This window comes from Pleurodeles waltl, chromosome 3_1 (genome assembly GCF_031143425.1).
Source record: "Pleurodeles waltl isolate 20211129_DDA chromosome 3_1, aPleWal1.hap1.20221129, whole genome shotgun sequence".
NCBI classification, from domain to species: Eukaryota; Metazoa; Chordata; class Amphibia; order Caudata; family Salamandridae; genus Pleurodeles; species Pleurodeles waltl.
Window position 1 is genome coordinate 1,121,323,293 of NC_090440.1, and position 9,864 is coordinate 1,121,333,156.

The following is a 9,864-nucleotide window of genomic DNA, read 5'->3' on the forward strand; positions in this document are numbered from 1 at the left end:
CCTAAGATTAACGCTAGATGTATGAATTTGCTTGTAATTTTTTTTTTGTGGGGTCTGGGAAAGTTTCCTAGTAGAGTTACTGCTGGGGTTCTCGCCAGTTTTCTTCCTGTAATCCTTTCGGTTTCTTTCATTACCTCTTCCCAGTAGTGTGCTGGTTCTCTACAAGTCCATAGCATGTGTAGTAAATCTGCCCCTAGTTCTGTGCATCTGGGGCAGGCGCTGCTTGTGCTTTTGTACATTGATGTTAGCTTGGCTGGGCTCAGATATGCTCTATGGTATATGAAGATGTTAATCAATTTAAACCGGGCATTCCTAGACACTTTGTAGATTTGGGCTGTGATATGACTCCACTGTTCATCGTCTATGTGTTCCCCGATATCTGCTTTCATTGGGTTTTTAGAGTTTCTAGAGAGGTCAGTGCTTCTGTTTGCAGTGTTTTGTATATCGTGGATATTGTCTTTCTGTCTCCCCCTATTGTGCAAATGGCGTGGCTTCCTGCATGCGTGGGTGGTTCCCTTAGTCCCTGTTTCCAGTGTCGCTGTATCTGAGCTATTAAGGATCTATGTGTAAGGAACATCCCGGGCGGGACCCCGCAGTGTGTCATCAAGTCTGTGTATGTCATGAACTCTCCATTCCTGTATAGGTCCCCTATTGTGGTTATTCTGTGCATCTCTAATTTCTGGATCCCTGTTATAGAGCTGCTTCCGGGGAGTAAAGTCAGGAATCGTAGGGGGAGTTTTGGTGTATATGGGGACTTGACTCGCGCTCGATGCAGACTACGCTTCCAGCATGCACTTATAACTTGATATTCCAGTGATTTTGTCACTTTCCTACCCCCTGGAGCCATTAGTATCTCCGTGAGAACTGCTGCTTTTGCCTCTTTCCCTGGGCTTTCAGCTTCCAGCGTTATTACATTGTGCCATTCCTGTGCTAGCCACTGGAGCTGTCCTGCCAGATAGTATAGTTCCATGTCGGGGCCGCTAAACCACCTTCTGCTGTGGGCGTTGCAATTTATGCAGGGCCAGTCTGTGGCGTCCTGCTCCCCATATAAAACTGGTAATGACGGAATTGATTTCACTTAAGGTTGCTCTGGGTATCAGCACCGGCAAAGTTGTGAAGCCATATAACATTCTGGGTAGTGCCACCATTTTTGTCAGGGCTACTCGCCCGGTTACTAAGAGGGGCAATGTTTTCCAGAACTGGGTGGCTGATTTTAATGCCCGAACTGCTTGGTTTATATTTCCTTCTAGGAGATCTCCCAGTTCATGATATATTTGTGCGCCTAGATATTTGAATCTTGTCGAGTGCCATCCCAGGTTCTGGACGGTTGTGACCTGGGGGACCCTTTCTGCAACGGGAAGAGGTGGGATTTCTGCCAGTTAATATGGAGTCCTGACACGCTCCCGAACCAGTCCAGTAGGGACATAACCCTGGGAAGATCCCTGCTTGGGTCCTTTATAAATAGTATCATGTCGTCGGTGTATAGTGCAATTTGGTGCTTTCTTTCCCCTATAGTTATTCCCTCATAGTATTTCTCTGTCCTCGCCATCAAGGCCTATGGTTCCACTGCACTGGCGAACAGTAGTGGTGATAACGAGCAACCTTGCCTGGTGCCCCTCCCTATTTCATATGATTTCGAGATTGTATGTCCTGTGCAGACTCTTGCTGTGGGGGAGGTGTATAACAGTCAAGACCACTTCAGGAATCCTGGTCCCAAACCCATCTTGTTCATTATTATTTGTAGATAGTCCCAACGTAGGCTATCAAATGCTTTCTCAATGTCAACCACCAGTATCACAGCGTTGGTGAGGTTTGGCGAACCTGATTGCATTATTCCTATCAGTCTTCTAATGTTTGTGGCTGTATTGCGATTTGTTATGAAGCCTGTTTGGTTGGGGTGCATTAATGCTTCCATGTGGGGCATTAGTCTAGTGGCTAGAATACGGCTTAATATTTTATAATCCATATTCAACATTGATAATGGACGGTATGATCTTACGTCCGTAGACGGACGGTCTTGTTTTGGTAATGGGACCACTATAGCCTCATTGGTAGATCTGGGCAGGCTACCACACTCCCATGCTTCTCTATAGATATCACTGATCCGTGGCGCTAGTAGGTCCACGTACTCTTTAAAGAGTTCTGCCGGTAGCACATCTGCTCCTGGTACTTTTCCTCTGGCCATTGCTTCTACCGCCACTGTCACCTCTCGCGAGGTCACCATCTCCCCCAGCGTTTGCTGGCTCTCTGCTGCTAAGGTCTGAAACTGGATATCGTCCAGGCTTCTCAGTCGGTCTGGTTCTAGGGGTTCCGAGGGGGAGGCATAGAGTGCCTCGTAGTATTCGGCGAAGCTGGCATTGATCTCTCCCTGACTGTATAATTTTCTGCCCTCCGCTGTCTCTAGCTCCATCACCAGGGATTGCTGCCTCGGTGGCATCGCCAGCCAAGCCAGCAGTGCTCCTGCTTTGTCCCCCTCTCTGTGTTGTCTGCATATGTATTTCCTGTAATCAAATCGCCTGAGCTTTTCTAGTGCACTTGTTATCTTATACTTGGTTTCTGATATTTGGGGTGCCAGAGCTGGATTGTCTGGTCTATTTCGCTCCAGAGTTCTCAGTGCTTTCTCATGCTTGTCGATTTCCCCCTCTATTGCCTGTCGCACTCCCTGCGTTTCTGCTATACATTTTCCCCTTATTGTCACCTTGAACGCTTCCCATTCTTGAATTCGTGAGGAGGTCGAGCCTGTGTTATGTGTGAAAAACTCCCTGATTGCTTCTCTTATGGCCTGTCGGTGGGCGCTGTCCTCTAGTGATTCCACGTTCATTCGCCAGTTCGGGATAGGGGGGCGGTCTCTCCGCCAATCTAGGGTAAGTAGCAGCGGATTATGATCCGATACTGTGCGGCATAAATATTCCACAGTGCTATTCACATCTGGGTAGGTTAAGATTGCGTCCAGTCAGACATGCAGGTCGTGCATAGGCGAGTAGAACGAGTAGTCTCTTTCCCGCGGGTGGAGATGCCTCCACGTGTCAATCAGTCCCCAGTTCTTCCGCCAGTCTGTGAAGTTCTTGGCTGTCCTGTGTATAGGGGAGGCCTCTAGCGGCGGATGAGATCTGTCTAAGATCGTGTCTGACACACAATTTAAATCTCCCCCTACCACTGTTGTCTGCGTCAAGTGGGGACCCCACGTGTGGGATAGTGCCTGTAGGAAGGTGCTCTGGTCCTGGTTGGGGGCATAGATACCTGCCAGCGTAATGTCCCTACCCCCCAGTCGGCCCTTGACCAACACGTAGCGTCCTTCTCTATCTATTACCGTGTCTATTTTTTGGAAGGGAGTCCCCGGGCGTATCCATATCAGAACTCTTTGCGCATATGCCGAATATTCTGTGGCATATATCTGACCTCTCCATCTTTTGGACAGAGCTGCTACTTCTTTCCCTATCAGATGGGTCTCCTGTAGAATTGCTATTTGCACCCCTCGTCTTTTAATTTGATTATATAGCCTGTATCATTTAGCTGGACTATTCAGACCTCTAATATTCCAAGTGAGGAATTTGTAATCTAGTGGTTTTTCCATATGTCCTTGTTATAGGTGAATCTCTGATATGGTGCGCATGCCCTTGCCTCGTGTGTGACAGTGCCTTGGAGCTTTTGTCGGCTTTTTCCCCAATGGAGGTGTATTTTCCCTAATTGAAGCCCTTTAACTGTTAACTTAACAACTTTTTGGTAACTTGAACTCTCTATCCCCAGGACCGGTGTGAGAACTTCCCCCGTCCAAACTGTCCCCAACTTGTAGACCATTGCGTATATGTTTAGAGGGGGCTAGGCTGGGGCCGTGTGCTGGGCCCTTAGACCCCGACCTGTCGCTTATGTGTAACTTTTCATTTGTCTTTTCCCTGGTGTCCCCGTTCCCCGGTTATACTTGTGGTGAGTGGAGTTTGGCCTTTCCTCGTTACTGCGGAGTTTACTCTTTTTTGTTTTGCCTTTGGGTGTGGTGTGTCAGATGATCTCGTCTGATGTCCCAGGGGTGACCCGGGGGCAGCCTCCAGCTGTGTCTTGCGAGGAGCAGGAGGTTTCGTCAGGCCCTGAGTCCTGTTCGGATAACGACTCGGTCCGGCGCGGGGTGGTGGCTCTTTCATGCCCCAGCGATGCCACTGCCTTCACGGCTTCCAGTCTTTCCCGTATGGTTTGGGTGAGGGGCGGGGTCAAGTCCTTCTGTTGCTTCTCTCGTCGTCTGGAGGGCCTTTCATTTTTCCTGCTCGCTTCTTCTCTGGGTCGCTGCTCTGTCGGGACTTGCTCCTCCAACCATTTGCGCGCCTGCTGTGGCATTGTTCGTGGTAACCCTTAGTTTTGCAGGGAATAGCATGGCATACTGGATGCCCTTTTCTCTGAGGCTTCGTTTAACCTCCAGAAATGTGGCTCTTTGCTTCTGAGTGTCTTTCGTGAAATCCGGGAAGATCATTACTCGCTCTCCACTCATTTTGATCTCTCCTTTTTTCTGAGTTTGTGCCAGGATAAAGTCTCGGTCCTTGAAGTGCAAAAGTTTTGCTACATTCGGGCGCGGTCTGGCTCCAGGCGGGGGGGCCTTGCTGGTACCCTATGGGATTTTTCCAATGCGAAGTGTTGTGTTAGGCCCTCTGGCGCTATTTCCTTACGTATCCATTGTTCAAGGAAGATTTCCATGTCTGGTGCTTCACGTTCCGATTTTTCAGGGACACCCACCAAGCGTAGGTTGTTCCTTCGTGACCTGTTTTCAGCATCTTCTGCACGTGATTCCAGTATTTTTACCCTGGCCATCAGAGTGGCTGTGGTATTGGAGAGTGTCTTACATTCAGGAGATAGTTGTTCTAACGATTTTTCATTGGCCGTTACTCTGTCGGACAGTTCCCTGTGATCAACTCTTAAGAGCGTCAGGTCGACAGACAGGGTGTCTATTTTAAGCTCCAGGGCCTCTCTGGGGGCTTGAATTGCCTGTAGCAGAGTGTCCAGGGTGGTTCCCTCATTGGTCTCACCGCACATTCCTTCTTTTGTTGAGCTGCTATCTTCTCCTGGACCCTCACGCTTCTGAGGTTTACCCATTTTCAGTGGGTGTTGTGTCTTAGTGTCACTGTGTGTGGGTTCCCTCCTGGGCTGCTTATGCCTTGGTTGCCCTTTATGTTGTGTCCTGTGGCAGGGAGGGCTCTGCTTACTTTTTCCCCTTTCTGGTAGTGCGTGTTGTAGGTTCCCCAAATTAAGTTGCACTGTGTTGGCCGGCTGGGTGTCTGATCATATTTTCATCACCCACTCCTCCGTGTTGCCTTTGCGTGTCTTGGCAACCTACCCCGGTGCTCCCCGTGGCCTGGTCTGTGCTTTTCCAGGCCCCACTGGCTCCTCCCTGGGTCCTCTTACTGGCTCTTGGCCCTCCTGCTTCCAGTTTCCCCTGTTTCTCCTCCGCGCTAGTGGATGGGTCAGGACTGGTATCTGAGGTCTTTCCCATATTCCCGCTAGGTTGCTCCCACGTCACCTCCAGGCCTGGCTCTCCGCCCGAGTTCCTTCCTCCGATCCCCCTTACCGCTCGACTGAATCGCCGCTTCGGGACCGGCGCAGGTTCCAGGCGCAGCCCCCGTGTCCGGTGGCTTCTTACTGTGTCGATGTTATGCGGTTCCCTGGTTCTCCTCTGTCATTCGGCCTTCAGTCTCGCGTCTTCGCTGGGCTGCCATTTTGTCTCACTGCTCCGTTTCTATTTCGGGGCCGTGTGACCATCAAACTACTGTTTTAAGCATTTTGGTTGCTGTTGCTCAGTGCACCAGGGGTTCCTTTAGGTGCTATATGTTTATCAAGTTCTTTGTTGGGGCCCTCCTGAGCTGCTTGTGCCTTGGTTGCCCTTTATGTTGTGTCCTGTGGCAAGGAGGGCTCTGCTTACTTTTCCCCCTTTCTGGTAGTGCGTGTTGTAAGTTCCACGAATCAAGTTGCACCGTGTTGGCCGGCTGGGTATCTGATCATTTTTTCATCGCCCACTCCTCCGTGTTGCCTTTGCCTTGTCTTAGCAACCTTCCCCGGCTCTCCCGGGGCCCAGTCCGTAATTTTCCAGGCCCCACGGGGTCCTCCCTGGGTCCTCTTACTGACTCTCGGCCCTCCTGCTTCCGGTTTCACCTGTTTCTCCTCCACGCTGGTGGATGGGGCAGGACTGGTGTTTGAGGTCTTTCCTGTATTCCCGCTAGGTTTCTCCCTCGTCACCTCCAGGCCTGGCTCTCCGCCCGAGTTCCTTCCTCCGATCCCCCTTACTGCTCGTCAGAATCGCCGCTTCGGGACCGGCGCAGGTTCCAGATGAAGCCCCCGTGTCCGGTGGCTTCTTACTGTGTCGATGTAATGCGGTTCCCTGGTTCTCCTCTGTCGTCCGGCCTTCAGTCTTGCGTCTTGCCGGGGCCGCCATTTTGTCTCACCACTCCGTTTCTATTTCGGGGCCGTGTGACCATCAAACTACTGTTTTGAGCATTTCGGTTGCTGTTGCTCAGTGCACCAGGGGTTCCTTTAGGTTCTATATGTTTATCAAGTTCTTTGTCGGGGCCCTCCTGAGCTGCTTGTGCCTTGGTGGCCCTTTATGTTGTGTCCTGTGGCAAGGAAGGCTCTGCTTACTTTTCCCCCTGTCTGGTAGTGCGTGTTGTAGGTTCCACGAGTCAAGTTGCACCGTGTTGGCCGGCTGGGTATCTGATCAGTTTTTCATCGCCCACTCCTCTGTGTTGCCTTTGCCTTGTCTTAGCAACCTTCCCCGGCTCTCCCGGGGCCCAGTCCGTAATTTTCCAGGCCCCACGGGGTCCTCCCTGGGTCCTCTTACTGACTCTCGGCCCTCCTGCTTCCGGTTTCACCTGTTTCTCCTCCGCGCTGGTGGATGGGGCAGGACTGGTGTTTGAGGTCTTTCCCGTATTCCCGCTAGGTTTCTACCGCGTCACCTCCAGGCCTGGCTCTCCGCCCGAGTTCCTTCCTCCGATCCCCCTTACCGTTCATCCGAATCGCCGCTTCGGGACCGGCGCAGGTTCCAGGCGCAGCCCCCGTGCTCCAGTGGCTTCTTACTGTGCCGATGTCATGCAGTTCCCTGGTTCTCCTCTGTCGTCCGGCCTTCAGTCTCGCGTCTTCGCGTGGCCGCCATTTTGTCTCAGCACTCCGTTTCTATTTCGAGGCCGTGTAGCCATCAAACTACTGTTTTAAGCATTTCGGTTGCTATTGCTCAGTGCACCGGGGGTTCCTTTAGGTGCTATATGTTTACCAAGTTCTTTGTTGGGGCCCAGGTAACAGGATTATTCGTGCAAAGATCGGCAGCCGTCGGGAGCTCCGCTTTACTCGTGCTGCTCCATTGGCTTCCAGCCACGCCCCCGAGATACAAGTTTACTAATAACCATACCTAACCGCATGGCCAATTTTTTTTTAGTACAATTCAGTATCATTATCGATTAATGTAATAGGGCGATACGACCCCAGATTTTCGGGTGATTTGCCTTTCTTAGGAAAAACAACAATATTAGCAGAAGCCCACAATTTCAGAGGGCTACACCCATTTTGCACTGACCTGAATGTAGTCAATAAGTCTGTCAGGAGCAGTGAGAGAAAGGATTTATAAAATTCCAATGGAATATTATGTCTTCCATCTGCCTTACCTGCAGAGAGATCCCCTGACATTCCATGACCACCCACCTACCAAGGTTATCCAGCCTTGTCTGACTGAAAGTGCAGGCCTTACCCCGAGCCAGAATAGCCACCCCCGAGTTTGTGTAGTATAGTATATAGTATATTCCTCTATAAGCGTAATCCGTGCCTTGATCTCAGAGCACGTTTTATTTACATTTCCTGAATGGCCTTACTTTGCGCAGCGACACATGTTGCTGCATTTTTAGTAACTATTTAACTATTTGTGCTAGAAACAATTTTTTTTCAAATCTGCAGATTATGCAGAAAATGCCTCAGCTTCACAATTGCATAGTTCCAGTTTCCCTGACTATATTGCTGTTCCTGACATAGCATGTCCCCTGACCAGCATTTTGGTGCCTCTAACTGTGCTTTCTGTTAGTGCATCTGTTGCGTAGGCTCTCACTATTCTAATGAGATTACTGGATTTGAGCAGCAGAATCGCCTGCGGTGTGGGGGGGGACTGAGTCTAACCCTCTGCAGGTGATACCTGTTGGCCCAATCCCGATTTCTGGTTCCGGATAACTAGCAGTGCCTCATCTCTACCCAAGAGCAGGGATGATTGGGCAGCCAAGCGCATGACACAATTAACTTAGATCGCATTCGTTTCTCTCAGTTGCATTAATCTCACATATTCAAGGACAAGCAGAGGCAGTATATGTTTCAATTAGGTTTTTAATGAAGCAACTATATCTTAGATAATAAAGCATGTACTGCAATAACCAGGACAATAACCAGGACGATAAAGCATGACAGGATTAAAATTGTGACAAGGAGAGTGAAGCATAGAAATAACGCTACCATATTGTCACTAGAGTCAATAGACTAATACCTACCTAAGGCTTTATTAGAGCACAGCATGTTAAGCTCTAGTTCTGCCCTTTAGGTTCCCAGGGAAGACATCATCCCCCATACCTGAGCCAAGGCCTAAAGTCTGCATAAGCAGCTGCAGTGAAGTGTTCAGCAATCAGCATATAGTCATGGTCATCTGGATGGAATCTCCCTCTAACGTGTATGGGACAGGGAAGTGTTTTTATAATAAAACAGCTGATGTTCTGAGAAAATGCCCCCATGTAAGGATGTATATGTTTCTATGAATACCAGAGACAAAGCGTTACCATGTTTACCGGCAACCTCTCCTACTGCAGCCTTGAGAGAAGCACAGTGTGAAAGAAATGTCTTGTTCAAGAAGGCAAGGAACAGCTAGATAAAGAGAAATAAAACAAGACCACAAATGTGGCTATTGTTATAATAGTAAATGAAGCTGAATAAGATATATCTAGGTTAACGTGCACAGTGGCAGGCCTAAAACAGTGCTAAAACAACATGCATGGAACTATAACTAAAATGGCTACACAACACCCTCCCCTTGCTGGTTTAAAGGTGGTTCAAAGCCTAATTTTGTATTAAAGCTACTAAAACTCAACCTAAGATGTCTATAAAAAATGTCAATAATGACAAGTTAAAAAAGACTCTTGAGCAAATATAAAAGGACAATTTAAACATGTTAACGTGTGGCATAAAAAAGGCCGAATTTCAAGAGTCAGAGTAATTTTGGAAGTTGCCAATAGAATCAGGGACAATTAAAGACAGAAAATCTTCCACTTTGGCAGGTGGTAAAGTAAGAAACTCATCGCCAAGAAGATCCAAGGAGCATTTGTATTACATAGCCTGAGCATCAGCTAAGGCAGCAGTGTTCCTTGGTGTGCCCAATAATGAGTTCAGAGCTGCATCCTCCATGAAGGGCAACTCCTAAACAGCTTCCCGTATCAAAGGCACCATCAACACTCATGTCTGGTAATGAGCCCTCAGCGAGAACATCAAAAGATCAGCGTCCAATGAAAGGAAGCGCTGCGTAGAAAGACAAACTTTCAGTGCTTGTTCGAACGAGCACAGAGACACTGAAACATGGGCTGCACACAATGCAAAACCAGTCTGAATAACAGAGATCAGTCAGACTCCAATTGCTCCAGGAGTGTTGCTTCGAAGTTCTACATCATGCGTTCATGACACAGCTGCACTGGTGGAAGCGCTTTCATTCTTCCTTTTTATGGTGAGACAGACACTGCACAGAAAAAGTAGCAATAGCAAAATGCCCCCTATTATAGCAAAACATGTCGGAAATCCCCTGAAAATACTGCAGAATATTGAGTGGATGGCTGATCAAATATAGAGGAGAAGGTGTGAACGAACCCAGAACCAAAAGCC